At 36.9% G+C, this 16,255-nt stretch overlaps 1 protein-coding gene across 1 annotated transcript in view; it reads right to left on the minus strand.

The window, feature by feature from the left end:
* Positions 1-346: 346 nt before the first annotated feature.
* LOC150096236 (uncharacterized) overlaps positions 347-16,255 on the minus strand; it is a 68,142-nt gene continuing 52,233 nt past the window's right edge. The window contains exon 7 of the mRNA XM_090409447.1: positions 347-1,397. The gene's annotated coding sequence lies outside the window, so the exon portion shown is untranslated. The remainder of the gene's footprint in view (positions 1,398-16,255) is intronic.

The raw sequence follows: 16,255 nt of genomic DNA on the forward strand, positions 1-16,255 counted from the left end.
AATAAGTCGAAATGGAAAATTGTAACAAATGCTTCAGTGTTTACTATGTAATAGTTTTCTCATTTTTCGAATTAAGGTAATTGTCCACTTGTGGAATTTTTGAAATTTTAAAATTTTTGAAAAATTTAAATTTTGAAATTTTAAATAAGTGAAAAGTCGAATTTATAATAAAACAAATATTTTTTTTTTTTTTTTTAAATCTAATAAGTATATATGTTCTAACACTAAATTCAAATCTGCCTTTGCTTGAGCTAAATTAATTCAGCACTAAATGAAAAAAACTCATAGAACCTTCACAGTGAATACAAAAGGTAAATACAGTACGTGAATTATATATGCCATTTCTATATATTTAACTAATTATTAATCACCTGATTCACTCGATGCACTCATCTTATCGAGATGCTACTAAATATTAAATTAAAGTAAATTAAGTCACCCTTACATCGGATAATGAAACTATTTCATCCATATTTGAAGTGAAATCAGAATCTTTCGCAAACACTTTATATATAAATGACTTTTAATCACAATTTAAACCAAATCTTGTAAAATCGACTCTCTTTTGACAATAGTTCTAAGACTAAACTATTGTCAAAAGTTCACCCTTAGAATCTTAGATTCATAGACATCGTATATATATGAATCACATCTTTCTATGGCACAGTACTCAAACAAAAAATAATACATGTCTTCACAATGATACATTCTAAAACTTATCATTTGACTTTCGGTGATAGTAAGAATCGAAATTATTTTTTATCGATTTATTATATTCATGAGAAATATGTCGGAATATTTTCAAATAGAATTGATCTGAAATTTTATCATAAACTGGAATAACCTTTAATTGGATTTAATAATTCAATCACTTAATCTTCTACTCTCAAAACCAGACTTATGAATGGGAACATTACATTTCAGATACCTGCTATTGAGTTATGTACAACATCGTATAAACGAATGGAAGCTAAATGTTCCATTTCAACAGATCACTAACATATTTTATTCCAAGTTTAAAAATGCTGTATACGCGAAATTCTTTTACTGTATTTTTTTTTCTTTGAAAATGAGATTTGTGCCATTGAAGCGACAGTAAGCTGGTGCCATTTCGATTACTGAAAATATACAAATAGTGCCAAAAGTAGCATTAATTCTAGAGATTATCTCTGTGTCCTACAAATTCCTTTTAACAACACGTAATTATATTCAGAGATCAAAATCTATTTGCCAACGAAGTAAAGTGCTAATGTCGTCCTTTTGCTTTTGAGTAGAATATCCAACTATGACGACCAGAACACAAACATGACATCAGAAATGACATAAAAATAAGGCTGACTACTGATATGATGGAACACCTAGTCCAGTCTGTGTCTTGTTTAAAGCGCTCCATTTCTCTGGAATAAATATAAGTTGATATTTAAATGAAACAAATATGTGCAAAATCACTCTGTAATATCTGTTTTTATTTATCAATTATAAATCATTAATTCCTCAACAATCATGACTCCAGGAGGTGTTTGTATAATAACATAACCACAGACGATTAACAAATTATTATAGAGGGCGCCAATGGGCTTTGTATTTATTTATTAATATGGCTATGAGATCGTTCTTCGCTTCTTCAGGGGAGCATATGATTTAATTATGCTTGCGAAAGTAACTGAAATTGTTTTAAAAAAAAACTGGCAAATTCCAAACATCAAATTGTTAATAATGGAGTTCATTACTAGAAAATATTTAAGCCAAAGATTCACCGGTAATACTTAATAACATCTGTCGTTTGCTTATGTTTATCTTTAACTTCCGGAAACATTAACCACTAACAAGAAAAATCTATTTTCCAGTGCTTTGTTTTATTTTACTTTACATGGATATAAATATGATATTTTAGTTTTCTAGAATAAAGTATTTATTTATGTATAATGAAGTTGCTTCAAAAGTAATTAAATTATTTTTGAAGCTAATAATTCTACTGAATGTATGTTAGATTGTTTGGTTCTTTGTAATAAAACTAACAACCTGCAAATTAAGGTCTCATACTTCCATTGTTGAATTTTGAATGAAAATATTTTAACTAAGAAATATCTCATTCAGAATTTAAAAAGAAAAAAAAAACTAAAAGGAGAAATGCTTGTAAATAAGTAAAGATACTAATTTATTTAAAGAATTATACCAATGCAAATTTTGAAATATTAATTAAAGGTGAAAGATGTCGTTTAATTGTAAAAGATTATAATGTAAGAAGTTTCTCTAAAAGATATATGTTAGAGCATAGTAACGAAGGTTCAAAGTCCAATGACAACAACTTCGGATAAATTGTGTAGCCGACGGCAAATTGTTTAGGTGCGAATGGCAGGCGCACGGTGTTTTCCGTTTTCTCGGGAAGACGCGGCACGCGTGCGAAGTATTCCAGGAAGATAGAAGTGAAAATAGGGGCCGGCCACAAAAAGAAAGTATCGGGCAGAAAGGTGTGGTAGAAGAGGGAGTTAGAGATACGAGGTATAAAACGGGTTTGTCCCCCCCCCCCCCCGTTCAAGGCTTTTTAGGTTTTTTCATCTGGAGTTGCTGGAGAATTTCTTCCTAATGAGTAATGATCTATAGAGTTATCGATGTGAATGTTTTAAGAATATGTATAAACTAGTAAAGATGTTTAAAAGATGCTAGCAAGAATTCTGTGTAGTGAAAATAGCCTATGCTTGGATATGATGTGTGAATTACAGTTGTCTAACCTTATAACTTGGGATAACTCATCCTATTGAATGTTTTTTTTTTTTGTAAATGTGTAATCTTAGAAATCTAATAAATGTATCTTGATTATCTTAACCTGTTTTGTGCCTTGAATTGAATCCAATGCACCACTTGCTAATATCCGATTCTGAGCGGGAGAGATTTATATGACAGAGACCATGACTGCAAACTAAAGTATTTTAAGAGGGATAGATAAAATTGACATAAAGAGTAATTAATAGATTGATTTACTTAGTATATTTTCTGAGGGTTACTCTTTGGTTAAAAGGAATTTCTAACCTAGGGATCTGGCTGGCGCAGCTTGATCAAATAAATATTGCCAGAACCTGATTAGGAGGTAACTCCAGACCGTTATTACTGAGGCCAATTGTGTGGATAGATTTAACTGTGGATAAGAGAGTACAGAGCTCCGATAGTCTCGTGTGTATAGAGCATAGAAATATATAAGTAAAGTAATAACACTACACAGTGACAATCTAAGATAAGTGATATAAGTAGGAGAACACAATAAAATATAAATTAAAGAAATGTCACGAAATAAACACTATATATAACGAATGGCCAAGAAACACTGTATAGGGAAGGCTTATTTTTGCGAATTCTTTCTACAGTTTTGTTTAAAAATAAATACTACCCTTATTTATTTTTAAAAATAATGTAAACTCTAAATTAAAGTTGAGAACTTGTTCAACTTAATAGTATTTTTCTATCGATTAATTTACATGCTTCATCCACATTTTCACACATTTTAACTTCGCAAGTAGCTTTTACTTTATACAGAGAACAGCAGTAGCTCGTCAAAACAGCACATTTGATAAAAACAATTAAATTATTATCTGAAACCAAAATAATACAAAGATAAGTGAATATATAAATAATTTAATTAATAATAATGTTATTTTAATTTGGAGACAAAGTTATTTCTAATCAAATGTTGTTTGATCTGTGATAGAACCAGAACGAGGTAAACCTATCGTTAAGCACTGAAAAAAAATTAGATTACCTCATTTGATTTAATAATAGTTGTCTTAGATTCTAACGTGGTGCTAGTTATGGGAAAAAGTCTTCACAAGTCTACGTTGCTGAATTCATCCAAGTTAAAGTTATTATTTTTTCCCTAGATGATATTTGTTTACAATAAAAATGAATGTACGGAAAGGATCCAAAAATATCATAAAGTTACCCCGTGGCTGACTAATTTGTACTGTCAAATTTAAATTAGAGTGACATGTATCCAAGCTAGCAGGCCCAAAATTTCATGAATGGTAACTGAGCGAATAGAACTTCCACTTTGTCGCCTACATAAGCACGCATTTTAGAATGGAATTCTGCTGTGATACTTATACGCGAAAAAAGGAGAAATGCGACTGAAAAGAGGGATTAAAAAAATACTGGCTACAAATGACAGCGTAGTTGATCGCACTGATTTCGAAATGTCACAGTCCATTAACAGGCATTCATACCGATCCATAGAAATGAATAATAAATGGAAGTTCTAAAAGTTGGAATAGAGCTGAATGAAGAAAGCGTAGATGATCTGAAGAATCATTATTTTCAGAACAGATGCAAGAACTGAAGTGACATACAGTTTGTGCTTAGATCGCACTTCCAGGCAAAGCAAATGCCAAAGTGTTCTGAAGCACCATTATTAGCCCAATTTTATTGAAAATTGGGCTAATAATGCTTTATTGAAATTTTAAGTTCGTAAGCATTTATGAAATTAATACTGACTACATATTAGTAATCACTGCCTTCTTAGGAGGGAAGGAAACTTCTTTGGCACACTAGGAAAACGTCTGTTGACCTTATATAAGGTCAACAGTATAAAAAAAGTGTGGAATCATTCCGGAAGGTAAAAACAATCTTTCTTCTGCATTACCGAACTTATCGGAGAAGAATATTTGAAAGCTTTCCTCACATTATTCGAACCTCCCAATTTCAAATATATATGTTTTCCCATGAAATGTTACAAACGGATAGTATACTATTACTACCTTAAGCATGCTAAATACTTCGGAATAAAATGTAATGAGTTAGCCAGTCTGAGACAGAAACAGTTAATTTTTATTTATTTATTTATTTCGACAAAGGACGCAGAAGTTCTGAAACATTTGCACTGAATTAGAAAACATTGGCTCCTGTTATCGGTGTTTACAAAATCTAAACGAAACGAACAATAAGTATTTTTTTTAATCATATTAATCCTACGCACCGGAGGTTGTAGAAATTAATATCAATTGGTTGTATATGTAGGTAATAGTTAAGAAGTAATTTATTGATATTTTGTCTTAAAAAATGGAGATTGTAAATTTTTATGACTCATATCCAAAAAAGATCTTGAGCCTATAATATATTAGAGGTATATTAGTACTGTGAGTGAGTTAAGGCTTAAATAATCCGAAAACCCCGCTCTAAAGACCAAACATGGAACTCCTTTTCCCAAGGTAAAAGTTTCACGTTGCTTGATATTGGGAGATGACATTCATCTGCCACATAGAGAGACGATAAACAGAGCGGAGATGATATCGGTTCAGCCAATCAAGCCGGTAGAACGCTTCGTGAGAAAGGTTGCTGTAGAGTATGGAAGTAGCGGAAGAGAAAAAATAAGTTCGGTGATTGCAATTAGATTGCAAAGAATCTTGGGCTTCTTCTGCTCATGTTTTACTAAGCAAGATAAAACAAGAATTGCTGCTTCTCGTATTTTATCAGGCTTGATGAAAAACAGGATGATGAAGGTCCATTCCAGTAGAGCAACACCCATGAAAACACTTGCAAAAATGACAGAGCCGAGGTAGCCCATCTGTGCGAGATAGTGGTTGAAATGTGAGAGAGAGAGAGAGAGAGAGAGAGGGAGAGAGAGAGAGAGAGATCATATTTCAGCATTAGGAATTTCTAGGGAGATTTTGCGTGCATCACTCCAAACATTTGAATAGGATTCCAAGTATGGACAGATCTGGTAGGTGAACAGAGCTAGTAACCAAATGGGTGAAAAGTAGCGTCTTGAGCGGATAAGGTCGTAAAGACGAAGATACTGCTGTGCTGCATTTATATTGATAAAGGCTGGAGATAAATGCCAATCCAAGAAGAGAGCGAGAAAGATCTGATCTAATATCCTGTATACTAATTTGTATTATCAAACGGTAACGAAGGTGAATTGAGATCCTTTTTTGGTTTGAAAAAAACGCAGGAATGTGTTTTGAATGTGTCTAGGTTATCCCCAATTGAAGGTTATCCCCAATTGAAGGCTGTGTGAATCTTCTTCGCTACTTTATAGTTTTCTCATTTTACAAAACCCTAATATTACCTATCAAAGTAATGCGTCTACTAAAATATTCTTCTGCACCTCGCAAAGTTTAGTTTTACTGGAGATATTATTCGGCCAGCGATCCAACAAAAACAGCTGCATTAAAGCTATTTATTTTTCAACAGACAGAAAATTGCTTTAGTTGAGCAATCCATTTGTTTCCTTGGAAATGCGATTTAAAGAACAAATCAATAATCAGCCATTATGAAATGTTTCGCAACACGTATTGTTTGTTGTTGGATAAATGGGCAACACGCATCTTTATTTTTGCCTCAAAAGTGGCATGGAAGCTGTCAGGAAAAAAAAGTAATTTTATTCATCCATTGCCAACATCTATCTACAGTTCTTCTATTCAAAAGATGACATTGACTGAAAGTTATATTTACTTCATTTTAAGAAAGATGGTAAATTCCCACTGGTATGATCACACATACACAATAGTGACTTTTCTATCAGTGTTATCGTTATATCCAAATATCGTAATCAAAAAATAATTATAAGAAGAAGAACTAGAGGTGCATATCAATCTTTTCCCCTGAAGCTGATAATACATTGAACCTACTTGGATAATACAAAACAAATATCTAAATAGTGTCGTACAAAAAAAAAACGGAATAAATAAAAAAATAAATAAATACATAAAATAGAAGATAAAATTAAGATATGTTTACTAAAATAAAGAGCCAAAATGTGTATTAAAAATGTGTATTAAATCTCCATTGATTAGACTATCCCTTGTCAAAAAAAAAAATGTAATGCAAAGCACTGAACTCACAATCATATGCTAGTAAATCCTCTTAAAGAAAAATACAACATATGCGAGGGTGGTCAAAAAGGTTCTCGGCCTGGACGATAGATGGCAACACTATCGGCAAGATTTTTTTCTATGTTGGCACATCTGTCGTAAGCATCCCTATGAAATTACAAGTCATTCTATCAAGCAGTTTGTTTTATACAGCTGTTTGAAGCAAAAGTGTTGTCTGTATCCCTTGAAATGGATAAAATTGAGTATCGTGCGGTTATAAAATTCTTTGTAAAAGAAGGTTTAACCCAAAAGAAATTCATAAACGTTTACGGGCACTCTTCTCCTTCGTTTTCGACAGTTAAGAAATGGGCTGCCGAGTTTAAACGTGGCCGTACCAGCCTTGAAGATGATCCACGTGAACGACGTCCAAACCGTGGAACAACACCAGAAATCATTGATCAAATGCACGATATGATACTGGATGATCGGCGAGTCAAAGTGCGTGAAATTGCTGAGACTATAGGCATTTCAAAAGAATGTGTAGGATATATTTTGCATGAAGAATTGCAAATGAAAAAGTTTTGCACAAGATGGGTACCGCGCTTGCTCACAGCAGATCAAAAACGCACTCGCATGAATATCTCTGAACAGTGCTTGGAGCGTTTTAACAAGAATAAAACTGATTTTGTGCATCGATTTTTTACTATGGATGAGACTGACTTGAATTCACCATTACACACCAGAATCCAAACTGCAGTCAAAACAGCTGGAGCATCGCTGGAATAAATGTATTAGTCTTAAGGGAGATTATGTTAAAAAAATTTTGAAATTATAAATTCATTTTTTCATTGTTAGGCCGAGAATTTTTCAGACCCTCTTCGTATGTGTTGTACTTATTTTAACCAGTATATATACATTGTGTGTATGTGTGTGTGTGTGTGTGTGTGTGTGTGATAGTGTATGTAGTATGTTCATTCACTACGAACATAGCAATTTTTCTTAGACTAATATTAAAAACAGTAAAAGGTGAAATTTTGTTTCAATGTTCTCAGTATAATGTTCCTGTAAACTGTTATTTAATACAAAATGTTTTTTTTTTTAATTTCTTTATTTTAGTCTTTCCATAATGCAGATCTGAAGTTCTTAGAACAAGATTGCAATCCACATGCATAAGGTAACTCCATTATTTATAAACACTGTTGTTCTCATGGAATGAATATTGCAATCGTTAAGTTCCTTACATATCAGTACTACTCTTGTTAACATAGCAATAACATTTGCTATTTATTTTACATTGCACCTTGTTGCTAAATGAAGAGCACTATTATTATGACCCAGTATGGGGAGTCAGTGGAGTTCTTACACAATGAGTCACTGGGGGTACCATGAAGTCGCTTGGAAGAATATGTCACCGCCATTGTCCTTTTTGTTTTCTTTTTTTATCCGGTAATTGCTTGTGTTTATCGACAGGTGTTAGTATTTTGAAATTTCAAAGAAAATTCTGCTGCCACCGCATGAGATGGGTTAACTCACCTTTAGTCGAAAGAGACCAGGTAAAGGTTCCTCACGTTATTGACAGGAATCGAACCCAGATATGTATACATATATATGTGTATATATATATGTGTGTGTGTGTGTGTGTGTGTGTGTGTGTGTGTGTGTGTGTGTGTGTGTGTGTGTGTGTGTGTGTGTGTGTGTGTGTGTGTGTGTGTGTGTGTGTGTGTGTGTGTGTGTGTGTGTGTGTGTGTTAAAGATACCAAGTTATTTTAAACCTGGTTTTACTCCATTTCCCAAGTAAGCAAACAGACAAACAAGTCAAGTGTTGCAAGTCTAGCTGCCCCTGCACGTACTGCAAGACCAAGGCCACTCGTGGTAAAAGTAGAATAAGCTCTGATCTTCTTCTTCTTCTTCTTCTGCAGCTTCTCTCACTTAAGTGGGGTCACTGTTGATAATGAGTCTCTTCCACACCTTCCTGTCTTGGGCTGTCACCACATCCAAGTTCTTCATCCTCAAGTCCTCTTCTGCTAGCTCCCTCCATCTCTTCTTTGGCCGCCCACGCTTCCTCCTTCCTTGCAGATCCATCTGCATGACCCTTCTTCCCACATATTCGTCCTCTCTCTTCATCAGATGACCAAACCATCTCAACCTTGCCTCCTGTATTTTCGCTCCTAAGTTCGTAACTTTCACTGTTCCCCTGACATAGTCATTTCTCAGACGATCCTTTCTGGTCACATCGCACATCCACCTAAGCATTCTCATCTCTGCTACTTCCATCCTGCTGATGTTATTTTCCTCAGGGCCACAGTTTCTATAGCATATGTCATAGCTGGCCTCACTACTGTCCTATAGATTTTGCCTTTCAGATTGATCGGCACCCTCTTATCGCATAACACTCCAGCCATCTCCCTCTAGTTCCTCCAACCCGCTTGTATCCTGCATCCCACTTCCTTCTCAGCTCCTCCATCTTCTTCCACTTGAACCTTAAGTATCTAAAGTCTCTCACCTTCCTGATGACATTTCCTTCCAGCTCCAGATCTGTCTCCTGTCCGCCGCCCACTGTGCAACACATATACTCTGTCTTACTTCTGCTCAGTCTCATACCTCTCTCTTCCAGTACTTTTCTCCATCTTTCCAGTTTAGTTCCCGCGTCTTCTCTTGAATCTGCACACAGCAAGATGTCATCTGCATACAACATTGTCCAAGGCGCATCTTCTCTCACCTCCTCTGTTACCACCTCCATCACAATATTAAACCGAAACGGACTTAATGCTGACCCTTGATGCAAGCCAACTCTTACTTGAAAACTTTCAGTCTGTCCCAGACATGTCCGAACACTTGTCTTCACATTTCTGTACATTTCCCGCAACAACCAGACATATTTCTCCGGCACCTTCTCCCTCAGACACCTCCAGACTTCTTGCCTTGGCATTCTGTCATATGCTTTCTCCAGATCAATAAATGCCAGATGTAGCTCCCTTTGTTTCTCTCGATACTTTTCCAACATCTACCGTAACCCAAAGATAGCATCTGTTGTTGATCTGCCAGGCATGAAGCCAAATTGTTCCTTTGCAATCTCCACCTCCTTCCTCAATCTTCCATCAACAACCCTTTCTAGGATTTTCATTGTGTGGGACATCAACTTTATTCCTCTGTAATTTTTACAGTCTTGTGCATCCCCTTTACCCTTGTAGATGGGGACAAGAATACTCTCCCTCCATTCCTCGGGTATATTTTCCTGTTGGCAAACTTTCATGAACAGGTCCCACAGCAGGTCAATTCCCTCTTCCCAGTGCCTTCCATGCCGCCACTGGAATTCTGTCGGGGCCCACCGATTTTCCATTCCTCATCCTCTTCATGGCCTCCATCACTTCCATTCTACTGATGTTCTGCACCATTCCCTCAGAAGGCTGCCCATCTCCCCCGTGAGTCCTTGCATTTAATTAGCTCTGATCACTAATCTTAATATTTACCCTTAATGCAAAGCACATCTCCTGGAGGAGATGTATGATGCTTTGTATTAAAGGCAAGGAGCCACTACCCAGACCGGTTTCGACCTTTATTGAGGTCTCATCAGTGGGAGCCAGGCTAGAAATATCAAGATTTTAGTAATACAGAGCTTGGTAACTTGTTCTGGTAACATACTTATAAGCTCTGTACTACTAAAATCTTGGTATTTCTAGCCTGGCTCCCACTGATGAGACCTCAATAAAGGTCGAAGCCGGTCTGGGTAGTGGCTCCTTGCCTTTAATACAAAGCATCATACATCTCCTCCAGGAGATGTGGTTGACATTAAGGATAAATATTAAGATTAGTGATCAGCTTATTCTACTTTTACCATAAGTTGCCTTGGTCTTGCACTACGTGCAGGATCAGCTAGACTTGCAACACTTGCAGGCGCAAACTTGACTTGTTTGTCTGTTTGCTTACTTGGGAAATGGAGTAAAACCAGGGTTAAAATAGCTTGGTATCTTTAACATTTATTATACCCAAGGTAAAATACTTTCTACACACACACACACACACACACACACACATATGGTTACTATGTAATTTTATGAGCTTGGTTATTTAACTCCTAATCCCAAGTAATAAGCAAACATTTAAGTTTGTGCCTGAAACCTAGTTCAAGTCTAAAGATGGTACAACACCAGGGCAACTCATTGTAAAGGTGGGTAAAGCTCTGATCACTATTCTTAGTATTTCCCATAATATAAAGCACATCTCACTAAAAGATGTATAATGCAATACATTATGGGCGGGGTCACTACCTAATAGGTTTCAACCTTTTTTTGAGGACTCCTCAGTGAGTAGTTAGACCCTAAATACCAAGGTTTTAGTAATACAGAGCCTTATCAACTTTACCTATACAAGTTGCTACAAGGTGTTTTTATTTTTAATAAGAATCTCTTGAGGATTGTATAGGTAAAGTTGATAAGGCTCTGTATTACTAAAACCTTGGTATTTAGGGTCTAGCTACTCACTGAGGAGACCTCAAAAAAGGTTGAAACCGGTGAGATTGCTAATATGAGTTCGCTCTCTTTAAGTTTTTGCCTTAAGGGAGCAATTTGAGTCTCCGGGGAAAGTGTTTTCCGGCACGGCCCGGTGAGGGGCTTTGTCGGTGAATGCTTTTTTTCGGAATATGAGCGGTTCTGCTCGGTGGTGGTGGTGGTGGGTGGAAGGCCATCAATGAGTCGAACCAACGCTGAGATGGACGGTCTTTCGCCAACTATTGAGTGGTCTAGGGATCGTTCGAATTTTTAGAGACGGCTTTACTTATTCAAAAAGGTCGAAACCGGTACGGGTGAGACTTGGGTTCTGAGAGGCTCTGCTTGGGAACAGGTCTTTGCCTGTCTCTGAGTGGGGCCACCGCTGAGATTATGGCTCTGCTTGGTGGTGGCGTGAGCATGCCAGTGGGTAGATCCAATGCTGAGAAGTTCTTCTCGGTGACGGGATGAGCCTGTCATTGAGTGAGATAACGCGGAGTTGGGCGATCTCTCGGGATCGTCTTATTTTTAGCGCCCGTTTCACTTATACATAAGGTCGAAACCGGTCTGGGTAGTTTCCCCCTGCCTTTAATACATAGCATCATACATCTCCTCCAGGAGATGTGCTTTGCATTAAGGATAAATATTAAGAATAGTGATCAGAGCTAATCCACCTTTACCACGAGTTGCCTTGACTTACAGTACTTGTTGGGTCAACCAGACTTGCACAAGCGCAAACTTGACTTACTTGTCTGTTTGCTTACTTGGGAAATGGAGTAAAACCAGGTTTAAAGTAGCTTGGTATCGTTAACATTTATTATACCCAAGGTAAAATATTTTCACACACACACACACATATATGTATATATATATACACACACACACACCCTCTGTCCAATAACAAACCGATCTTTTCGAAAATAGAAGAAACTAGTGGCGCCACCTGTTGTATCTTTTTATTGTCGAAACCGGCAACCTTCATTAGTGTTGTGTCCACCGTTTATGACATTTGTTGCAATAGAAGCCGAGTTATAGTGCCAAGAGTGAAAGTGTGTTTTGACAAACGGTCGGAAAATGAGTTTCAAACAGAGAGCTGCATTTGACTTTTGTGTTAAACTTGGCAAACGTTTTAGCGAAACGCATCAAATGCTTGAAAAAAGCATACGATGATGAATGCTTATCCCGTACTCAAGTTTACGAGTGGTTTAAGCGATTTCAAAGTGGTCGTGAGAGGCTTGAGGACGACGAAAAGTCGGACCATCCAAAAACTGGGCGAAGTTAACATCCACAAAGTGCGTGATTTCATCAAAGAAAATCCGAATTCGTTCGTGCGATTGATTAAAGATGAACTGGGGATTCCAAAATCAACTGTGCACAACATTTTGACCGAGAGTTTGGGCCTTCGTAAATTGAATTCGCGATTTGTTACCCACAAGTTGACCGACGACCAAAAAATGTATCGAATTGAACACTGCAAGGACCTCATTAAAATCGCTCGTAAGAACTGAAACGATCGTTACTGGTGACGAAACGTGGTGTTTTGAGATCCCGAAACAAAGCGATAGAATGAGTGGAGACCACCAGAAGAGGGGCATCCGAAAACAAGTCCTTGGAGAAGTCAAAAGTAAAGAGAATGCTTATTTGTTTCTACGATTCCAAGGGCATTATCCACAACGAATTCGTTCCGCCTGACCAAAACGGTCAATGGTGAGTTTTATCTCGAAGTTTGGAAGCGATTGATAGCGAGACTTTGTCGCGTACGGGATGAATATCGTGACGACCGACCGTTCGTTAAAACACACTGCCACTCTTGGCACTATAACTCGGCTTCTAATGAAACAAATGCCATAAATAGACAGAACACTAACGAAGGTTGCAGCTTTCGACAACAAAAAAGATACAACAGATGGCGCCACTAGTTTCTTCTATTTTCGAAAAGTTCGGTTTCTTTTTGGACACAGAGGGTGTGTATGTGTATGTGTGTGTGTGTGCATATATATATAGATAAATATAGATATTACAGTGACGTCACTGTAATAGTCCGAAATGAAGAAGAAATGACAGTAACCGAGAAAGCAGACAGACTATATGCACTAGCCTCAGAAGCCAAATTAAATTCTGCAGAAACTACCGGCTTGTGGTCAGGCAGATGGAAGTCTAGAAATAATTCTCCGATCGAATGTACCTGGTCAAGCGAAGGACAAAGATACTTAGGTGTGCACCTTGGCAACACGAAAATATATAACACACTGAACTGGACACAGCTGCACAACCGTTTTAAACAAGTGCTAAGTAAATGGAACAGCGTTCGTTCCATGTCTTCACTTAGAGGAAGAGTACGAATAGTTAACCAGATGGCTGCGAGTGTCTTATGGCATACCCACAAAGTACTCACACCTCTTGAAGAATTTCTCTACTACATTCAAAAGGAAATCAAACGTTTCCTCTGGAACAAAACTCACTGGACAACATACCTTCAACTCTGCAAGCCACTCAGCAAGGGAGGTCAAAGCCTTATTTCTCTTGAAAAGAAGATTAGATCCTTCAGGATAATCTTCCTCCTAAAGACACTTCAATGCAATCACACTTATGTAACCACCTTCGATTATATCACGACATCATCCACCAGAGGACTTACACTTTCCAAAATCCTCCGAATGGCCAGTCCTGCACCATCTCCTCCTAAACTACCTCATTTTTACAAAGACGCTCTACAGCAATGGAAAAACACAGGACTTCATCACTCACTTACAGGATCAACAGAGTCAGCTGTACTTACAGAACCACTATTTTCGAAAGAAACTAACAAGTCTCACAACTGGCCAGCCGTTTCTTTTCCCTACATGGAACTGGGCAGGAATAAGAGTCATAGGGGACCTCCTAACCCAAACCCTAAAGTGGAAAGCATTCACAAGCCTACCAATGAAGAACCCCAAAAACTGACAAGCAATATCAACAGCTGCAAGTATCCATTATAAAAGCCTATCCAGATATCGCTACACCTCAGGAAATCCGTATTTCTTCTAGAAACTGCTCGGGGCCGATATTTCATCTCGTACAATCTGAAGCCTCACTTCCAATTCTTCCCTTCAACTACAAGAAAATATACCACTTCCGCATGTCAGTGTCTCCATTCTCGCCCTTCTTATATTCACCCTTAACCCTCTCATCTACAAGGCTGCATATGCCACTCAGCTTTCAGTGGGATCTGCCATATAAATCAAAGTGTGCCAAACCAGATTCCGACATATAGTAGAGACTATGGCATAACATCTTGCCAACTCCTAAGCTCTACAAATTTCAGCTAAGAGAAACGGATCTGTGTCTATTTTGTGACGTTTCAGGTACCTTGGAACACACATATCTAACCTGTCCTGCAAACAAAGCGATGATCACATATGCCCTGAATACCGCCTCTAACACCTGTAACTACGCACACAGCGAAGAAGACTACTGCAATTTAGTCCACACAGACACAGAATATGCAATTTCCTCTTCATCTGCGCTAAGACCGTCATCTACAGCTTCTACCTAAAACAGACAAGAAATAACCAGCACCCATCCATCACTGAAACTGTACAAACCCTCATCTATATCCTCCGTCGGAAACTAAAAAGCAGACTTTTATTGGAACTTGAATACTTCAAAGAAACAAGAACTGTCGCGAAATTCATAGAGGAGTGGAATCCAACTGGTACCCTCTTCTGGATTGACGACGACAATACGCTTCATCTGAAAGATAACTCAGATTGAAACTGAACTGCTAATTTTGAATTCATTTGTTGCATTCTCTATTGTATACCCGAAAGGAAAATGTTTCTTTCTCTGTAATATTATGTAAATAGTTCTTGTTACCTATCGTCTAATGTATATTTTAACAAGTTGAATAAAAAAAAAAAAATATATATATATATATATATAAAGATATATATAGATGAGTTAACCAGTCTCATGCGGAGGTCTCCCGGAAACTCGGGTTTTTCATCCTTCAAAACAGGCAAACCGTGAACACACACGACTACAGTCATAAATACTTATGGTACGGCAAGGAAGGCAACGGGAAACCACCTTGCTCATAATCATCTCCCTAGTATGGCAGCATATACAGCTATCCCCACTAGCCGTGTAGATGAGGGAATAGGATAGGATATATATATATGCTTTACACTAGAATAGTATTAGCATTGATGAGTCATTTAATTATTCCCATGTGAGAATTTTACCCGTCCCTCGAATAAATTATTCTCACTTTGAAAAATGGGTGAAAAAATGTGTATTTTATACTGAGATTAGTAGTTTTTTTCATTAGTATAAAATCAGATGCTTCAGAACATGAGAATTACTCTCTCTTGCAATCCACAGTTCATTCTATCCTCTTTAAGCAGTGTCGGGTCTAAGCCCCAAGTGAGTTACTCTTTATCCCCCCCCCCCATTGATATGTTTTTTCCTATTTCATTATAACATTGGAAAGGTACATGCCATTGAGAGTTAATATTTAAAAAAAAAAGAAAGCGATTTCTCTCTAAGATATGGAGTTCAAATAGTCATGGCACTAGAGGGCGCTACTATTTAGTTTTGCAGTCATTGCTTAAAGTCGTTCTTCATTTATTTATAGCCGAGGGTTAAGTTTTCTGACAGCGTAAGTTTTTAAAAAGGAGGGGAAAGTTGTTCCCAAACTTACTACGTAATTACGAATATATTGTGTAATCAACCTTGTCGATTCTACGAAATGAGATAATGACTGAATTAAGTTAAATATTTGCTGCACGTTTTCTTGTAGACGAGTATTAAAAGCATAACATTTGCTGAATATGAAACATTGCCATTAACAATTTATAATATAATGTACACTTGTATATCGTTATGAATTTCACAAATGTTAGCTCAAGTGGTTGTGAAAAATTTAGAAATGCTGCCATTGTACCATAACTGTAATTATCATAATCATCAGATTTCTCTTATATACCAAGA

Source organism: Typopeltis vanoorti, chromosome 19, assembly GCF_054136105.1.
Source record: "Typopeltis vanoorti isolate ZY-2024b chromosome 19, IOZ_Tvanoo_1.0, whole genome shotgun sequence".
NCBI lineage: Eukaryota > Metazoa > Arthropoda > Arachnida > Uropygi > Thelyphonidae > Typopeltis > Typopeltis vanoorti.